Genomic DNA, 16,811 nt, shown 5'->3' with positions numbered 1-16,811 from the left:
CCCAAATCAGAAAAGTGCGTCTTCATAGGATACCCTAAGGAAACAATTGGGTACACCTTCCATCACAGATCTGAAGACAAGATCTTTGTTGCTGAGAATGGGTCCTCTCTAGAGAAGGAGTTTCTCTCGAAAGAAGTGAGTGGGAGGAAAGTAGAACTTGATGAGGTAAATGTACCTTCTCTCAAATTGGAAAGTAGTACATCCGAGAAAATTGTTCCCATGATGCCTACACCAACTAGAGAAGAAGCTAAAGATGATGATCATGAAACTTCAGATCTAGTTACTACTGAATTTCGTAGGTCAACCAGAGCACGGTCCGCACCAGAGTGGTATGGTAATCCTGTCCTGGAAGTCATGTTACTAGACCAAGGCGAACCTACAAACTATGAAGAAGCTATGATAAGCCCATAATCTGACAGATGGCTTGAGGCCATGAAATCTGAGATAGGATCCATATATGAGAACAAAGTGTGGACTTTGTTGGACTTGCTCGATGATCGGCAAGCCATAGATAATGAATGGATCTTCAAGAAGAAGCCTGACACTGATGGTAATGTTACTGTCTACAAAGCTCGACTTGTCGCAAAAGGTTTTGGACAAGCTCAAGGGGTTGACTACGATGAGACTTTCTCACCTATAGTGATGCTTAAGTCTGTCTGAATCATGTTAGCAATGGCCGCATTTTATGATTATGAAATCTGGCAAATGGACGTCAAAACTGCATCCAAAAGGTTTTGTCGATCCTAATGGTCTAACAAAGTGTGCAAGCGCTAGCGATCCATCTATGGACTGGTGCAAACATCTTGGAGTTGGAATATACACTTTGATGAGATGGTCAAAGCATATGGTTTTATACAGACTTTTGGAGAAGCTTGTATTTACAAGAAAGTGAGCGGGAGCTTTGTAGCATTTCTGATATTTTATGTGGATGACTTATTGTTGATTGTAAATGATATAGAATTTCTAGATAGCATAAAAGGATACTTGAATAAGAATTTTTTAATGAAATACCTCGGTGAAGCTGCTTACATATTGGGCATCAAGATCTAAAGAGATAGATCATGATGCTTGATAAGACTTTCAATGAGTACATACCTTGACAAGATTTTGAAGGAGTTCAAAATGGATCAGTCAAACAAGGAGTTCTTGTGTGTATTGTAAGGTGTGAAGTTGAGTAAAGACTCAAAACCCGACCACGGCAGAAGATAAAGAGAGAATGAAAGTCATTCCCTATGCCTCAGCCATTGATTCTATAAAGTATGCCATGTTGTGTACCAAACCTGTTGTGTACCTTGCCATGAGTTTGGCAAGGGGGGTACAATAGTGATCCATGAATAGATCACTTGACAGCGTCAAAATTATCCTTAGTTACCTTAAAGAGGACTAAGGAAATGTTTCTCGGATATGGAGGTGATAAAGAGTTCGTCGTGAAGAGTTACGTCGATGCAAGCTTTGACACTGATCTAGATGACTCTAAGTCTCAATCTAGATACGTATTGAATGTGGGAGCAATTAGCTAGAGTAGCTCCATGCAAAGCATTGTAGACATAGAAATTTCCAAAATACATATGAATCTGAATGTGGCAGACCCGTTGACTAAACTTCTCTCACAAGCAACACATGATCACACCTTAGTACTATTTGGGTGTTAATCACATAGCAATGTGAACTAGTTTATTGACTATACTAAACTCTTTGGGTGTTGGTCACATGGCGATGTGAACTATGGGTACTAATCACATAAAGATGTGAACTATTGGTGTTAAATCACATGGCAATGTGAACTAGATTATTGACTCTAGTGCAAGTGGGAGACTGAAGGAAATATGCCCTAGAGGCAATAATAAAGTTGTTATTTTATATTTCCTTATATCATGATAAACGTTTATTATTCATGCTAGAATTGTATTAACCAGAAACTTCATACATGTGTGGATACATAGACAAAACACCGTGTCCGTAGTAAGCCTCGACTAGACTAGCTCGTTAATCAAAGATGGTTAAGTTTCCTTACCATAGACATGTGTTGTCATTTGATGAACGAGATCACATCATTAGGAGAATGATGTGATGGACAAGACCCATCCGTTAGCATAGCATATTGATCGTTCAGTTTTATTGCTATTGCTTTCTTCATGTCAAATACATATTCCTTCAACCATGAGATTATGCAACTCCCTGATACCGGAGGAATGCCTTGTGTGCTATCAAACATCACAGCGTAACTGGGTGATTATAAAGATGCTCAACAGGTATCTCCGAAGGTGTTTGTTGGGTTGGCATAGATCGAGATTAGGATTTGTCACTCAGAGTATCTGAGAGGTATCTCTAGGCCCTCTTGGTAATACACATCATAAGAAGCCTTGCAAGCAAAGTGACTAATGAGTTAGTTATAGGAATACGTATTACGGAACTAGTAAAGAGACTTGTTGGTAATGAGATTGAACTAGGTATGAAGATACAGATGATCCAATCTCGGGCAAGTAACATACCGATGACAAAGGGAATAACATATGTTGTCATAATGGTTCAACCGATAAAGATCTTCATAGAATATGTGGGAGCCAATAGGAGCATCCAGGTTCCGCTATTGGTTATTAACTGGAGAGGTGTCTCGGTCATGTCTACATAGTTCTCGAACCCATAGGGTCCGCACGCTTAACATTCGATGACAATATAGTATTGTATGACTTATGTGATTTGGTGACCGAATGTTGTTCGGAGTACCGGATGAGATCACTGACATGAAGAGGTTTCTCGAAATGGTCGAGAGGTAAATATTGCTATATAGGACGATGGTATTCGGACACCGGAAGTGTTTCGGAGGGTACCGGGTATCAGGTCACTGGAAGGGGTTCCGGGCATCCCTGGCGAAAGATATGGGCTTAATGGGCCAAGGAGGGGACGGACCAGCCCACAAGGGGCTGGTGCACCCCTCCACCAGGCCGGCCAGCCCTAGGGAAAGGAAACGGGGGAGGGCAAGTCCCTCCTTCCTTCCCTCCTCAAGGGAGAAAGGAAAGCACTACAAAAAAATACACTTCCGTGATGATACGTGTTTGTCATAGTAGGTCGCGTTTTTTTGTCATGCATGTACATCCATGACAAATTTATGACAGAATCAAGATAGTCATACCTGTGCTGTCGTAGAAGTGTTTGATGACATTACCAAAATTATCATCACGGAAGTGTCCACTTCCATGACAATAAATCGCGCATCACAGAAGTGCTTTCGTCAAGGGTGACCGACACGTGGCATCCACCGTAATGGAACGCCGTTAAGCTATCGGGTCGGGTTTTGGATCCGATAACCCGTTAACAGCCCCGACCAATGGGGATTTTCCACGTGTATAATCATCATTGGCTGGAGGAAACACGTGTTGGCTCATCGTTGGGACAGATGTCATCCACTCATTGGACAGAACGCGCCTATGATACGTCGACACGTGGCACGACCAATCAAGTTTAAATGGGCCGGCCCAACTAAAGGCCCACAAGATTTGGCGGCCCATAATGGGCCGGCCCAGTTAAAGGCCCACGAGATTTTGCGGACTATAATGGACTGGCCCAGCTAAAGGCCCACAAGATTTCGTGGGCCATAATAGGCCGGCCCAGGTAAAGGCCCACAAGATTTTTGTGTGCCATAATGGGCCGGCCCAGATAAATGCCCACAAAATTCTTGCGGATCATAACGGGCCGGCCCAGCTAAAGGCCCATGAGATTTCGCCGACATTAATGGGCCGGCCCAGCTATAGGCCCAAAAGATTTTGAGGACCCTAGTAGGCCGACCCATTAACTGGCTACCATGTTTTGGGCCAAATGCCGGCCCATAATTGATACGGTCCATTAATGGCCTGCCACGTTCCGGTCCTAGTAATGGCCCATATAAGATCCGGCCCGTTAAAAGCCTCCCACTTTCTGGGCCAAATCACAACCCAGATCAGGTCCGGCCCTTTAAGAGGCTTTGGGCTCAATTATGGCCCATATCAGATTCGGCCCGTTGACTCGACGCTATGCTTTTGGGCCCACTTGCTAAAGGTCCATTTAGTACCGGCCTGATATTAGTTTCGGCCTGTTAAGGGACCATTTAACATTTCGGCCCTATATTAATTTCGGCCTGTTAAAAGCCCGTCATATAGTTGGGCCTAACTACGGCCCGGTTTGCATCCGGCCTGCTCGCAGCCGATATCTGATTGGGCCAAACAAGGACTGAGACAACTTTGGCCTGTTAAAAGCCCGTGAATTGATTCGCACAATCATGGGCCGGGGTCCATTTCGGGCTGCCGCCGGCCCGTGAGCTATTCGGCACGTTTCAGGCCCAGCCTACTTCTCAGCCTCCTAAAAGCCCATTGAGTTTTCTTGCGAAAAGAGGGCCGGGGGTTACTCGGCCTATTAAAGGCCCGAATCTACTAGTGGGCTAGTTTGACGGGGCCCATGATGTGGATCATACATCGTGATTGCATGACGGCCCAATTATGTACCGTAATTTTACGGTTTGGCTGGTTTACTACGAAGACATGATATATATATACAGTAAAATAACTGCAGCATCGTGAATAAGAAAAAACCTAGACTATACAATAAAGAAATTACGGCATATTACATCCACTGGGCATCAAAGTTCGCCACTATGATAATAAAGCACAAGCAGACAACAAATTACATACACTGGGCATCAAAGATCGCCACCAGTGCAAATAAACACGCCGACAAAATAATATACAAAACCGACAGCACTTCAATAGAGTTCAAGAAAGGTTAGCCCTGCTGGGGAGCTGCAGCGCAAGCAACTGAGCAAGATGATGAGACTGCGCTTGTTCAACACTTATATCTTCCTCACTTCAAAAGATAAACAAGCAGACAGATGACAGGTTTTGCACATAAAAGTATCAGTGCTGACAATTCATCACATTTCTTACTGACGAATAAAGTGACACAGTTTAAAATTGCATTAACACAATATGGTATTGTTCAGGTCAAGACATGGCAGGAATTGACATTGTGAAGGAGTTGGCAGCTTCACGACACCACTGGATTAAAGATCAAGAACTCATAAGTATCAATGGTTAGTGTGCTGTCAATTTATCCCATTTCAGATTGGCAAATAAAGAGGCGGTTTAAATAATAGTAGAATGATATGACATTGTTCATAGTTAAGACATTGCAGAATATGACATTGTGCTGTAGTGGGTAGGTTCACCACACCACTGGATTACGGATGAAGAACAGAAGCATACATGTAGTGCAAAAGAAGATCACTTGCTTTGTATAGTTTAATTTACATGGTATGAAGAAGGAACTTAGTTGTACAACTGAAAACTTAAATTGAGAAGGACAAACTTTTGTTTATGAACTACATAATAAACTTTAAACATGCAATTTGATGCAAATACCAAAAATAAACAGCTGTTGCAGTCATGCCTAATCAAATATACACAACAAAGTTTGAAGGCTTGAGAAGGACAAACTTACATTACTGGTGAAGACAGGCTCTATAAAGCCCTTGTCCATGCTGATGGGGGGCAATTCAAGAAGTTTAGCACGGAATGTTCTTCGTAAGCATTGCCTTTATTCTACATTTTGTTAAGAGTAAATATAGATGTGATAATATACGAAAAAATGGAGAATATTTAAGATAAGATGAAGAGTGATGCTACATAAACAAGTAGCTATAAATGTATGTGCAGCGATACAGGCAAAAGGCACAGCCAAGAGCAATGCACAGCTAAACTTCTTCAGTACCAACCTTATGGTAAGAGTAAATATAGATCTGATGTGTAGAAAATGGAGGGCAAAGGAAAATAAGCTGCAGAGTGATGGTACATGAACAACTACTTGTCAATATAAGTACACTGATAAAGAACAGCATGTACTTACAAGAACAATGCAGAGCTAAAAAAATTCATTGGCATTGGATATATTCTACACTAATGTAACCATTCATACAGATCAGATAATTTGGAGCGAACAATTGATAAGCAAGCTATCATGCATACTGCTGTCACATAATGAACTAGGTATGTATGCAAGTACAGTGATACAGGACAACAGGTACTAACAAGAGCAAAACAGCAGGCAGCATATTTGCGATATCCTGTCGTTCTTTTCAAACCGGAATTCTTCTTCGAGCTGATTTCCTGCAAAAAAGATCCGTAAGGCACATGCGGAAAAGTAGAAGTTCAAATTGGCATGTGATTTCCTAGACAGTACCTCATCCTGGGAATGAGACCAGTGCATAACAAGGTTTTTCTATTCAATGTCTTCTAAATTTAGCACAGGAGACTTCACCGGAAATTCGTTTATAGACTTGCCATCAAAGTGTGATTTCCTCAGGTAACACCGATACTGCTGCACTGCTTCCTTGAAAAGCACAAGCAAGCTTTGCTCGTCATGACTATCCAGATTGACCCTCACCTAGTTACAACAATGTAATGTAAATCATTGATGTGTTCAATCAGCAGAAAACAGGAAAATAATAACCATGAATAATAGCACTTACACGTAAGTTGGACAGGAAGATGTGAAAATGGTGTTTGTCTTCACTATAATCTTCCCATGATGGAAATATATGCACGTAGTCCCTAACAACATTGAAAGCATTGTCTTTTAAACTGGGAATAAATGGAATGGGGTTCCAATCTGCAGGAATTGGCCGTCTCTGCAGTTGGGATAGGTCTTCGGCCGGTGGACTTGTTGTACTTTTTGCTGGAGTGGGATTTTTCTGTGGTACGGCTGGTGCTATGGCAAATGAAATCGATATACCTTTTGCTGGAGTGCAGGTCCTGTGTGGTGGGGCTAGTGGTGTGGCCAGTGAAGTATGGGTACAGTCTGCTCGAGTCGTTCCTATGTTTTGTGTCACTGGTTATACAGCCAATATAAATGGGGCGCTGTCTGATTTCTCCGCCACCACCACGTTTTTCAAGGACTTTGCTGGTGCTCCTTCAGGTTCAGCAATCATCCTCTCCTTTTTGATGTCTGATGCACAAGAACAACATTTGAGTGGAAAAACATGGTATGACGATAGATTGAATATGTATTGATAATGGATGGGCATAGCATCTCGAGTTATATGATGAGTAAACTAAGCAGATGGTGGTGCAACAAAGTAGAAGAAATGCAAGACAACATATCCAAGATACGCGCAATCAATAAAACCTTGCCAAATTAGAACAGGCACCTTGATGGGTGAACAGGATAGGCCATCTGCCTTTGACTCCTCGAGGTTAGAATAGTCATTAGAATGATATTCTGAACAAGAATCAACAGGTGGGGAGTGTACGAGTTTCATTGCTTCCAAAATGGCACTCAATGCCTTGGTGCCAATTTTGTAAGTCATTGCAGTGTTCCACAATATTCTTTTGATGCGCGGATTCTGATATTCACTGTAATTGCGTATAATATCTGAGAACCTTGAAAACATAAATAGTTGTGAGATTATCTTTGTAATGCAGATGATATTCTAATATAGGGGCGCCCCTGTAAACACTTACGTGCTATCACTGGATTCTGATGAGAGAGCTCATCTGTGATGTAATATCGTGCGTGCATTTATATAATCTGGCACAAGTACACAAAAAAATAGGCTCCAGAAGTAAGGATAGCTGGCAGATGATAGGTTCATAATATACTGTATAGATAGTTTATTGCCAAACCATGATAACATGAGCACACATCAACTAGGCAGATCATAGTGTACATAACAGGGGTACACCATAACCACGATATATAAATCGGGAAAGTGGAACTAGCTTGAAAATACGGTGTTGTATTGCCGCTAGTAATTGAAAGCCTATCGATCGCGTATAGGCCAGCACTATCGAACATGGTAAAGAAGAGCAAGCATATTTTGGATAATAAAATGTTGCTTGCGTAGTTCCCACACATGATGAACCAGAGCGCATTAAGAATGCAACTCCCAGCTGTCTCTTGACCATTTCAGGCGGTTGGATGAAGATCCTACGTCTCCTAACCCTTCTTCTTCCTCGTCTGTGATTCTTCCCATACAGAACACCGCACGGGCCGCCGGCCGGACCATCGGCCCCCATCACCTGTGTTCGTCCGCCACCCCCACCCCCCACCCGGGTCAAGTTTTCTTCGTTCGGCGAGGCCCCACAACCACCCGAGCCCCTTGGATCGCACCGGCGAACTCCGGCGAGCTCTGAAAAATTGACTGACCCAATTTTGAAATTTGGTCTACTGTGATTTAACAAGTGTGGAATATAAAAGGGAAAAACCATAAGCATTGGGAGTATAGTGTTGAGCGTGCCATGGCGGATTTGAAGGTGCAAACCGGACAAAGGCAACTTCGCAACCAAGACAAGAAATCAGAGTAAAGCAGTGGCGATCTATTTTCTTGCTGCGATAAATAAGTTGAGCAGATACGAAAGAGTGCCGCCTCTGGTGCGGCACCGCGTACGCATCTGGTGAGAATTTGACGGTGCTGCGGTAGCGATGGCTGTCAGCGGCGTGGAAGCAGATCTAGGAGGGTAGACGGTGGCGGTGGGGCGCGATGGACGAGACGGTCGTAGGAGCGGTGCTGGCAAGGTGGATGACAGCGGGGATGAAGCGAGAGGACGGGATGCAAGGATCCCGGTCCAAAGGCGTGGATGAGAGAGGTCGATGTCTTGTAATGGACGGCGGCGTCGGGGTATCAGCTTGGACATGGTGGAGGAGGACGGCGGTGGATGGGGTGGCGGACGGCGGCGGACGGAGGAGGGTGGGGTGGAGAGGGCGTTTTGGCGCCCACAGAGTACGAATGGGGAAAAGGGAGGTAGAGAGGAAGGGGGGAACCATGTAGTCAGGGCGCGCTTGTCTTAAATGCGAGGACATTTACAAACTTAGCCCTCGTTTCAAATTTCTACTACATCACAACAACATTAGTCGGTTGGGGATAGGACGGTAATCTCGCATACACCAAATATTTGCCGATGAGAGTTTGTTTTCGGCGCCCACCGTGTATGAATATGAATCGGGGAGGGAGTCAATTTCGGCCGAGGGCACACTGTCTTTTGGCGCCCACCGTATATGAATCCGGGTGAGAGGCGGTTACGTCACGTTTGGGTGAAATTACAAACCTACCCCTATCGAAACCTATAGAAATCCAGCAGATAGGCTTTGCGCGGCAGGGATAGGCAATAGTGATTTCCATCTCGCAAATTTTGGTTTCGGGCGGTTACTGTGACTTTCCCCGCTTCGTTCAAATTTTGCACAGTGCATGTTTACCGTGCGAACTCAATTCGAATCCCGTTTGTATTCTACTATTTTTTTTCGGGCGGGATCCATTTTCAATTGGAATTACATTCTATATACATCATTTTTTTACATATACTTTCAAAAGCACAACACCATTTATACATAAATATGGTTTACAAATGGCATGATCTCAGATTCATAAGGTTGTATCCATCAATTTGGATTTTCAAATATTTGAAACCACTTTATGTTGAAATCCAATGTATGCATTCCTCGCCAACTGTCTCCAATTAATGTGTGTTTCATGCGGGTTTTTTTAACTTCTCAAACATGTATAATGTGTTTCACACATGCAACATATAGTGTAATCCCGTTTAGACACTAATTGCATATAAACCATGCATTGTTTGTAATTGAAGAATCTATGGATCACCAATATTGATAAACTATATAACCTTACACGTGTGCCCAAATTCAAATGAATATGCATGTTTGATACAGCAATTTGCGTTATGATATTATCGATGTCGTGATCTCTAGTTTAAATATTTGAATCCCCTTTAATCCAGATATTTGTCTCATATAGCTATCACTCATGCTTATATAGGACTATCTCTCTGGACCTATACGCGTTCATCGTCTCTCAGGCATCTCTCGTGCTACCTGTATGTCGACAATGATCTTTTATCTTCGTAACACACTGATGGTACTCTATCCATCGACCTTCATCACTCTATCTCTCTCTAAGTATATCTCGCTCCCTGCTATGTGTCTCTAGCTATGATTCTCCATGTGGAATCTCTTTCTCTCACACAAACACAAAACTTTGTCTCCCGGGGTCTCATTTCTCTCAACTATTCCCATGTGTGCCACTCGCACACCCCTCATACAGAGATGTCTTTCACTCCTTAGATATGAGAACCTACAACTCTTCCTCTTCAATATCTCTTTCTCACACACAAACACAAACTCTGTCTCCCAGGTTCTCATATTTCTCCATTGTTCTCTTGTATGTCGCTCAAACACACCCTCTATCCCTAGAGATATCTTGTGTTCCCTCATATGTCTCTCTAGCTATCACTCTTGTTGTAAAATATCTTTCTCTCTCGCAGACACAAAACTCCGTCTCTCTGGATCTCATTTCTCTCTGATATTTGTTTGTATGTGACTCACATGCACCCTCTCTCTATCTCTCTCACGCCCACACACATAACCCAGCCTTCTGATCCACTTGACTCCTATCTCTAGCGCACACTAGCTAGCATCTTTATCTTTCTATTTATCTGTTTCTCCATCAACCTTCTTTCTCGCCCTCACTCTTGATTCCTATCACGCACACTACATATGTTTCTCTCTACATGCATGAAGTCAAGTGCCCTCTCACACACATATAAAACTTCACCCTTTGAACCACCCGACGGTCATCTCCGACACCCAAACTAATGGATGTCTCTCTAGCTAGCATCTCCATCTCCGTATCTATCTGTAGTTTCTCCGTCAACATTTCTTTCTCGCACGGAGTCTTGCTACCTATCACCGACATTATATATGTCTATCCATACATATGCATTTATATGTTGATCTCTTTTTCACAATCGTTGCGCCTCACCCCCTCTGCTCACCATAGATGCATGATCCAGCCCACGCCACTATCTCTTAAAGACAAAAACACATGCTCAATTGTCGGGCCTTCTTCCCTGCATTCTCACATGCATGCATGTTGTCATACCGATCCGTCTCTCCCATGTCGTTGATCTTAGGACTTATGTCTTCTTTCTTTTATCTCGATCATGCGCGCGCGCACACACACACATCCCACGTATACATGTATACCTCTCACACATGCACATTCATCTCCATACGTAGTTAATTACCCTCAATCCTAACGCCACATCGAATTGTTCTCCTCTTTTGTGCACATAACTTCCGCCTGGATGGGCAAAACACACACTCACACTTAACAATCTCCTTCTAGCTACCTCCCCCCGCCCCGCGCGCCTCTCACTCTTCCCCTATATCCCTGAAACCAATAAGACCATCCCTTTGTTTAATTTCCGCCTACATGCACCATCGATATATAGTAGTCTTCCGTGGTATCTCTCGAACAAACACGTTCTCTCGATGTCGACTCCTCTCACGCGCGCGCACCTTCTCTTCCCTCCTATGGGCATTTTCTCCCTCGCACCCCATCGTTGGTGGCCTCTGCCATACACATCATCTCTCTATGATCAAGCCACTTAAATTACATCCACCACAGTGGACCCCGGGACACACACACACACACACACACACACACACACACACGCACGGACGCACGCACGCACCCCCCCACACACACTAAGACTCCATCTCTCTCTCTCTCACACGAACACACACACACGCACCCCCCACACACTTAGACTCCATCTCTCTCTCTCTCTCTCACACACACAAACTAAGAATCCATCTCTCTCTCTCCTCTATCTCTCTCCTCTCTCTCTCACTCTCTCTCTCTCCTCTCTCTCTCTCTCACACACACACACCACACACACTAAGACTCCATCTCACACACACATGCTCTAGGCGGAGCATTTGTTCCTACCACCCTTCATCCAACCTTACCCGTATGATAAACAATCACCTTTATTTACTTGCATAACATGGACAGATTCCACTTTACTTTAGTAGTCAGCAAACTTATCATCTGTATACCCTTATAAAAAAACAAGTTGGCATTGATGGTGTGCCTGCCATCTTGTAATACAGACCGTATGATCTATATCTGATGGATAGGAAGCAAACTATGATAATTTTACAAAAGATACCCGCACCTCTCTCGACATCATTATATCCCGCAACCTCATTGCTCAGCAATTAAAAAAGGAATGAGTCTCTGTAACAATCTAGCATGCATGGTGGCCGCTGCCGCCTGCCGGCGCCGTCCATCCCCATGCCTTCACCCATTACGACCATCGGTCACCACCACGCTCCACTCCTCCTCGCCTTATCTCTCATCTTTCATTTTTTTGATGACATTCTCGAGATACCAGTTTTCCGATAAAATTCTCGAGATATCATTAGTTTTTACACATGGGATTACTCCTGCATGGGTCAATCACAACAGGTGTTTTGTAAAAAAATGCATATTGATGTTCCGTGCAATGCACGAGAATCTTGCTTGTAATTATAAAACGCAAATCACGAGCAGGAAGTGACATTTTTTTGACACAACCACGTTAACATGGCCACGTAAATCAGGAGCAGGAAGGAAAAGGGAAGCGGGCTGTGGAGTAACGTTTCTACCACAATTTCTTAGGAAATTGAGTGCAATAATTGAGTAGTTTTGCAAACTACCATTACTATTACACCTGAAACGGTTCAAAACCTATACTCCCTTGCCAGCGTGCGCTTCCCGCGTGAAACGGTCAGCGTCACCTGGAGCGTCAGTGCCGCATTAATGCCCGGCCAGAGCGAAGGCGACCTCTCACTGGCGCCGGCTTTGAAGTGGCGCGACGACCTAGAGAGCGTCGCTTCCCGGTGCACGCGACTGCTCCGCATCAAGAATGGCCATAGGCCCTGTTTGGATCCATGGGTTAGAGTTAGTTTGAGCTAGTTGGGGCTCATATAGCCCTAAAGTATCCAAGCATGAGGGTTTAAATTGGAGCAAGTTGCACCTAATCCACCAAAAAAACTATCCCACCCAAGAGGTGCTAACTGGAGATAGTTCTCATTGGGACCACTGAAAAATCACTTTTCTCTCTCCATGAAGTGCACTTATTGTCAATCTAACCCTGTCACCCAAACACCTCTTTGGCTACAGTTAGTTCAGGGTTAGTCATGAGTTAGTCTAACCTCTAGCTAAGTTAGAGTATCAAACAGGAGCAGTATAGGACATGCAACTTGCTCAAAGCATACAGGCAAATTCGTACGTGAAAGGATTTTTTTTCTTTTTGAAAACGGAATGTGAAAGGAATTTTTTAGAATGCTCTTGGCATGTCGCTAACATGTGATAGTTAACCGACCTCAATAGACGGCAGAAACGCCAGCCCGCCGCACTTTGATAGAGACGAGGAGGGAAAAGTGATACAGGCTGCTGGATTACTAGAGATAGGTGTCGCACGGAAGCCAAGAAATATGGTGATAGCGTGGGTTAGCCATGTACTAGTATGATGTAACTGCACTGGGCTGCCGTGTTTCGTACTCTTCCAGTCCACTGTGGAGATGATTGGTTAATTTTATATCGCTGAATAATATTAAAATATTATGAGTGCAGACGCTCCACCACGAGGTTCCTTGCTCCTTCTCGGTCGTCCGGAATCTATGTTCTTCCACTTTATTTTTTACGTGAGCTTTGTTCATCCTTTTGCCAACACGCGAGACATATGGCATCAAGGCGCACGTGTTATGCAATGATCGTTCCATCTATATGAAGAACACATGGCATTGGAACTACGAGACGGACATGTACCCAGGAGTGGACGTCCGAACCTGAGTAATGTAGCGCAGTAAGTGAAGTAGAAAGGCACAAATGGTATGAACATGCGTGGCATACAGGGTGTGTTTGGTTGCATTCTCGTCTCAACATAGTTGTTCCCTCTTCATGCATGCTCAACTCAACACCCCTCTTCATGCATGCTCTCTTCATGCATGCTTCTAGTGTATTTGTGCTAAACTAGTGTGGACTCATGCACCCTCCATACACTCTACCAAACACCCAAAAGTAGGTCGAGAAAGGAACTCTTGGGCGGCATTTGTCTCTTACTACGTACTACCACTAAATGTTGTACGTGAAATGCACGGTGATGTTATGGAGTACGTGTCTAAGTACTCTACTACGACTATATTAGTTGGAGGCACATATTAACTTTTATATTTGTTTACGTGTATGCCCTGAGACCTTCCAACTAGAGGTGTCTTTCTCTCCAGGTCGCACTTTGTATCGTTCATACAGCTAAGTACTACTACATGTGGTCTCCGACCCAGAAGTGGTAGAAGTGGAGACGCTCTACCACGCTGTTTTTTTACGCTGGGCTCTACCATGCTGTTCATGTCCCACTCCTTTCGCTAACATGTGGGACATCCAGCACGTGCCGTGTTTGGCACCCTTCGTCGTAAGAGTTGAAACGCTAGCATTCATCAGAAATAAAAAAATAAATATAAATCGGCAGTGATACTATTTTTTTTGTGAACCAATCAGCAGTGATACAATACCACGCGGTTTCCTTGCTCCTCGATATTGGAAAGAATACTTCTGTTCGCCAACATGTGGGACGTCGACCATCCTAGTCCACTTGCCATGCACGCAGAACTCCAAGGGAGAGTCACCCAGGTCATCGCGCTGCAGTAACAATGACTAATGAGCCGTCAAATCACAGGCCAACTTCCCACTTTGAAGTTGCTCGGACGAAGGAACCATCATGACTTTGTTGAATTCCGCTTCTTAAAGAAAACTACTGTACTAGCAGTACTGCTAGCTACAGTATTTACTCCAACAGAGGCCTCCTTTCGTTCATAGGATAGGAATATGAAAATCATAGGAAGTGAGTTGACATGCATCTCAATTCCTATAGAGAAAGAGATGCCATTTGATGCATAGGATAGGAATTTTTCCACTTAGTCTAGGCTAATATACTGGTAATTTGCTCTAAAAACTACAGTAGTAACTAGTAGTAATGGTACATGCTCGTACTCAGACACAGACATACACACTAACTACTAGTACTACTACTTATCACATGCCGGCCAGACGCTGTCGTTCTCCTTCCCGGCTTTGTCGGCGACACCCCACCGTGCTTGGATCTCCGCCGACCTCTCTGCAGCAGTGCGTGCATCCTTTTCTTTCTTGCGGTGGCGGGCCTCTCTTTTCTTGAGTGCTTTCTGACTTTTCCGCTCCCTCTGTGCGGCTTTGGCCGCGTCTTGCTCTACCGCCCATTCGGCCTTGGCATCTTCAAATTCCTCCCACATAGTTGTGAGGTCGCGAGCGGCGATGAACTCGGCACGGTGGGATGCCATCGCTTCCCTACCATTTTGTGTGCGTTCGTGGGTGGCGAGGAACTCGGCGCGGCGGGATGCCATCACTGCCTTACCGGTTAGTGTGCAGCACGGTGGCATGAACGACGCTTGGTGAGAGCTCTAGGGTGGAGTGGCCAGACAACGGTATAGTGCATTGGTTTGTCAAGAGCTCAAGGACAGAAGACGAAGCAAATTAGGATTCCCCTTCAATCCTGGTCATTTATTACCGAGTAAACATTGGCGGTCATCGAACTTGTCTTGATACCTCACTTTGATCATTGTATACGAGATATGGTGATTATATGGACGCTGGCTTAGTGTATAGCTCTATATTTGTATGGCTGACCAGTCAAACAGTCCGCATGCGCCTGAAACAGTCACCGTCTCTCCAGAATGTCAATGCCGCATTCACTAGACTTAACTGCAAGTGCAATTGGTGTGTCACTGACATGCGGGCCAGACGCCCGTTGGGCCCACATGTCAGTCACCCAAGCGCATCTGCAGTTAAGTCACTGAAGCAGCTTCCGCATTCACGCCCGACGAACCTACTCCGACGCTAGTTGTCCATCCGTCTGCCGCGGCTCATTGCCATTCCCCCGCTATATTAACTTGAGCCCCAGCTCCCAGCCATAGCCAAAGACCCACACTTATTCTCCTCCGGTCCATTCCTTCTGTCGGCACCACTTCAACCATGGCCTCGTGGCGCTCCGAAGCTCTCTTGGACGTACTGTCGCAGGAGATGACGAGGGACATCGGCGGCTCCGCTCCCGGCACGCTCCAAAGCTCTCTTTGACGTACTGTCACGGGAGCAAACGAAGGAGATCGCCGGCACCCCCCGGGCCGCCCTCCACCGCCACGACCACGTAGCTGGTGCACGTGCGCGGGCGTAGCCAGCAGCGAGGAAGAGTAGTACACGGTAGGTCATCGCCGCTCTGATCCCGGGAAGGCCACTGCTACTCCACTCAGTCAACGCCAAGCTTGGTGGGGTAAACATCGACGGTCGATTAGTCGCTTGACGACGACGTGGAGGCAGAAATCTTCAAAACCTTGTGCTCCGGCCGGAGGAGGAGGTTATCGAGGCGGATGAGGAGGAGGCAAAGGCAATGGCCGACTTTCTCGGGTTCATGGCCGGACTTGGTGGTCGGGCGCCGGCGATCGTTTAGATTAGGTTTACAGTAGGTTTAGTACGGTTTGTGCAAAATATGTAATGAATTTCGTCCATTTTGTAGGAAAAGTTTTCAAAATGTAATGGATTTATCCGGTTAATTTCAGCCGGTTAATTTGAAATTTGCTTTGCTTGCACGAATTTCGTCCGGTTAGTTCATATAGTTGTCGAAAGGTATGCGGGCAGCATCGGATGGCATCCATCAGTGTCCTCGGACAGATGCCGGTGTAAATTTGTGGGCCAGCGCTGGAGATGCCCTAACTATCATGCTATTATTGCTAACAATCCTCTATTATTTGGCAGGGAACAGTTATCCCTCGATCAAAATCAGATCCACGGTGTTTCGCACTCCTCCCGCGTACGAGTGTAAACCCTTGCTTACATAAAAATGGAGCAAGTGGACGGCACTGTAGCACGTCATCTCACTCGAACTAGCCCGCCTAACGAGTGGGAAAGCACCGCCCTC

This window comes from Triticum aestivum, chromosome 3B (assembly GCF_018294505.1).
Source record: "Triticum aestivum cultivar Chinese Spring chromosome 3B, IWGSC CS RefSeq v2.1, whole genome shotgun sequence".
NCBI classification, from domain to species: domain Eukaryota; kingdom Viridiplantae; phylum Streptophyta; class Magnoliopsida; order Poales; family Poaceae; genus Triticum; species Triticum aestivum.
This window is presented reverse-complemented; position numbering follows the sequence as displayed.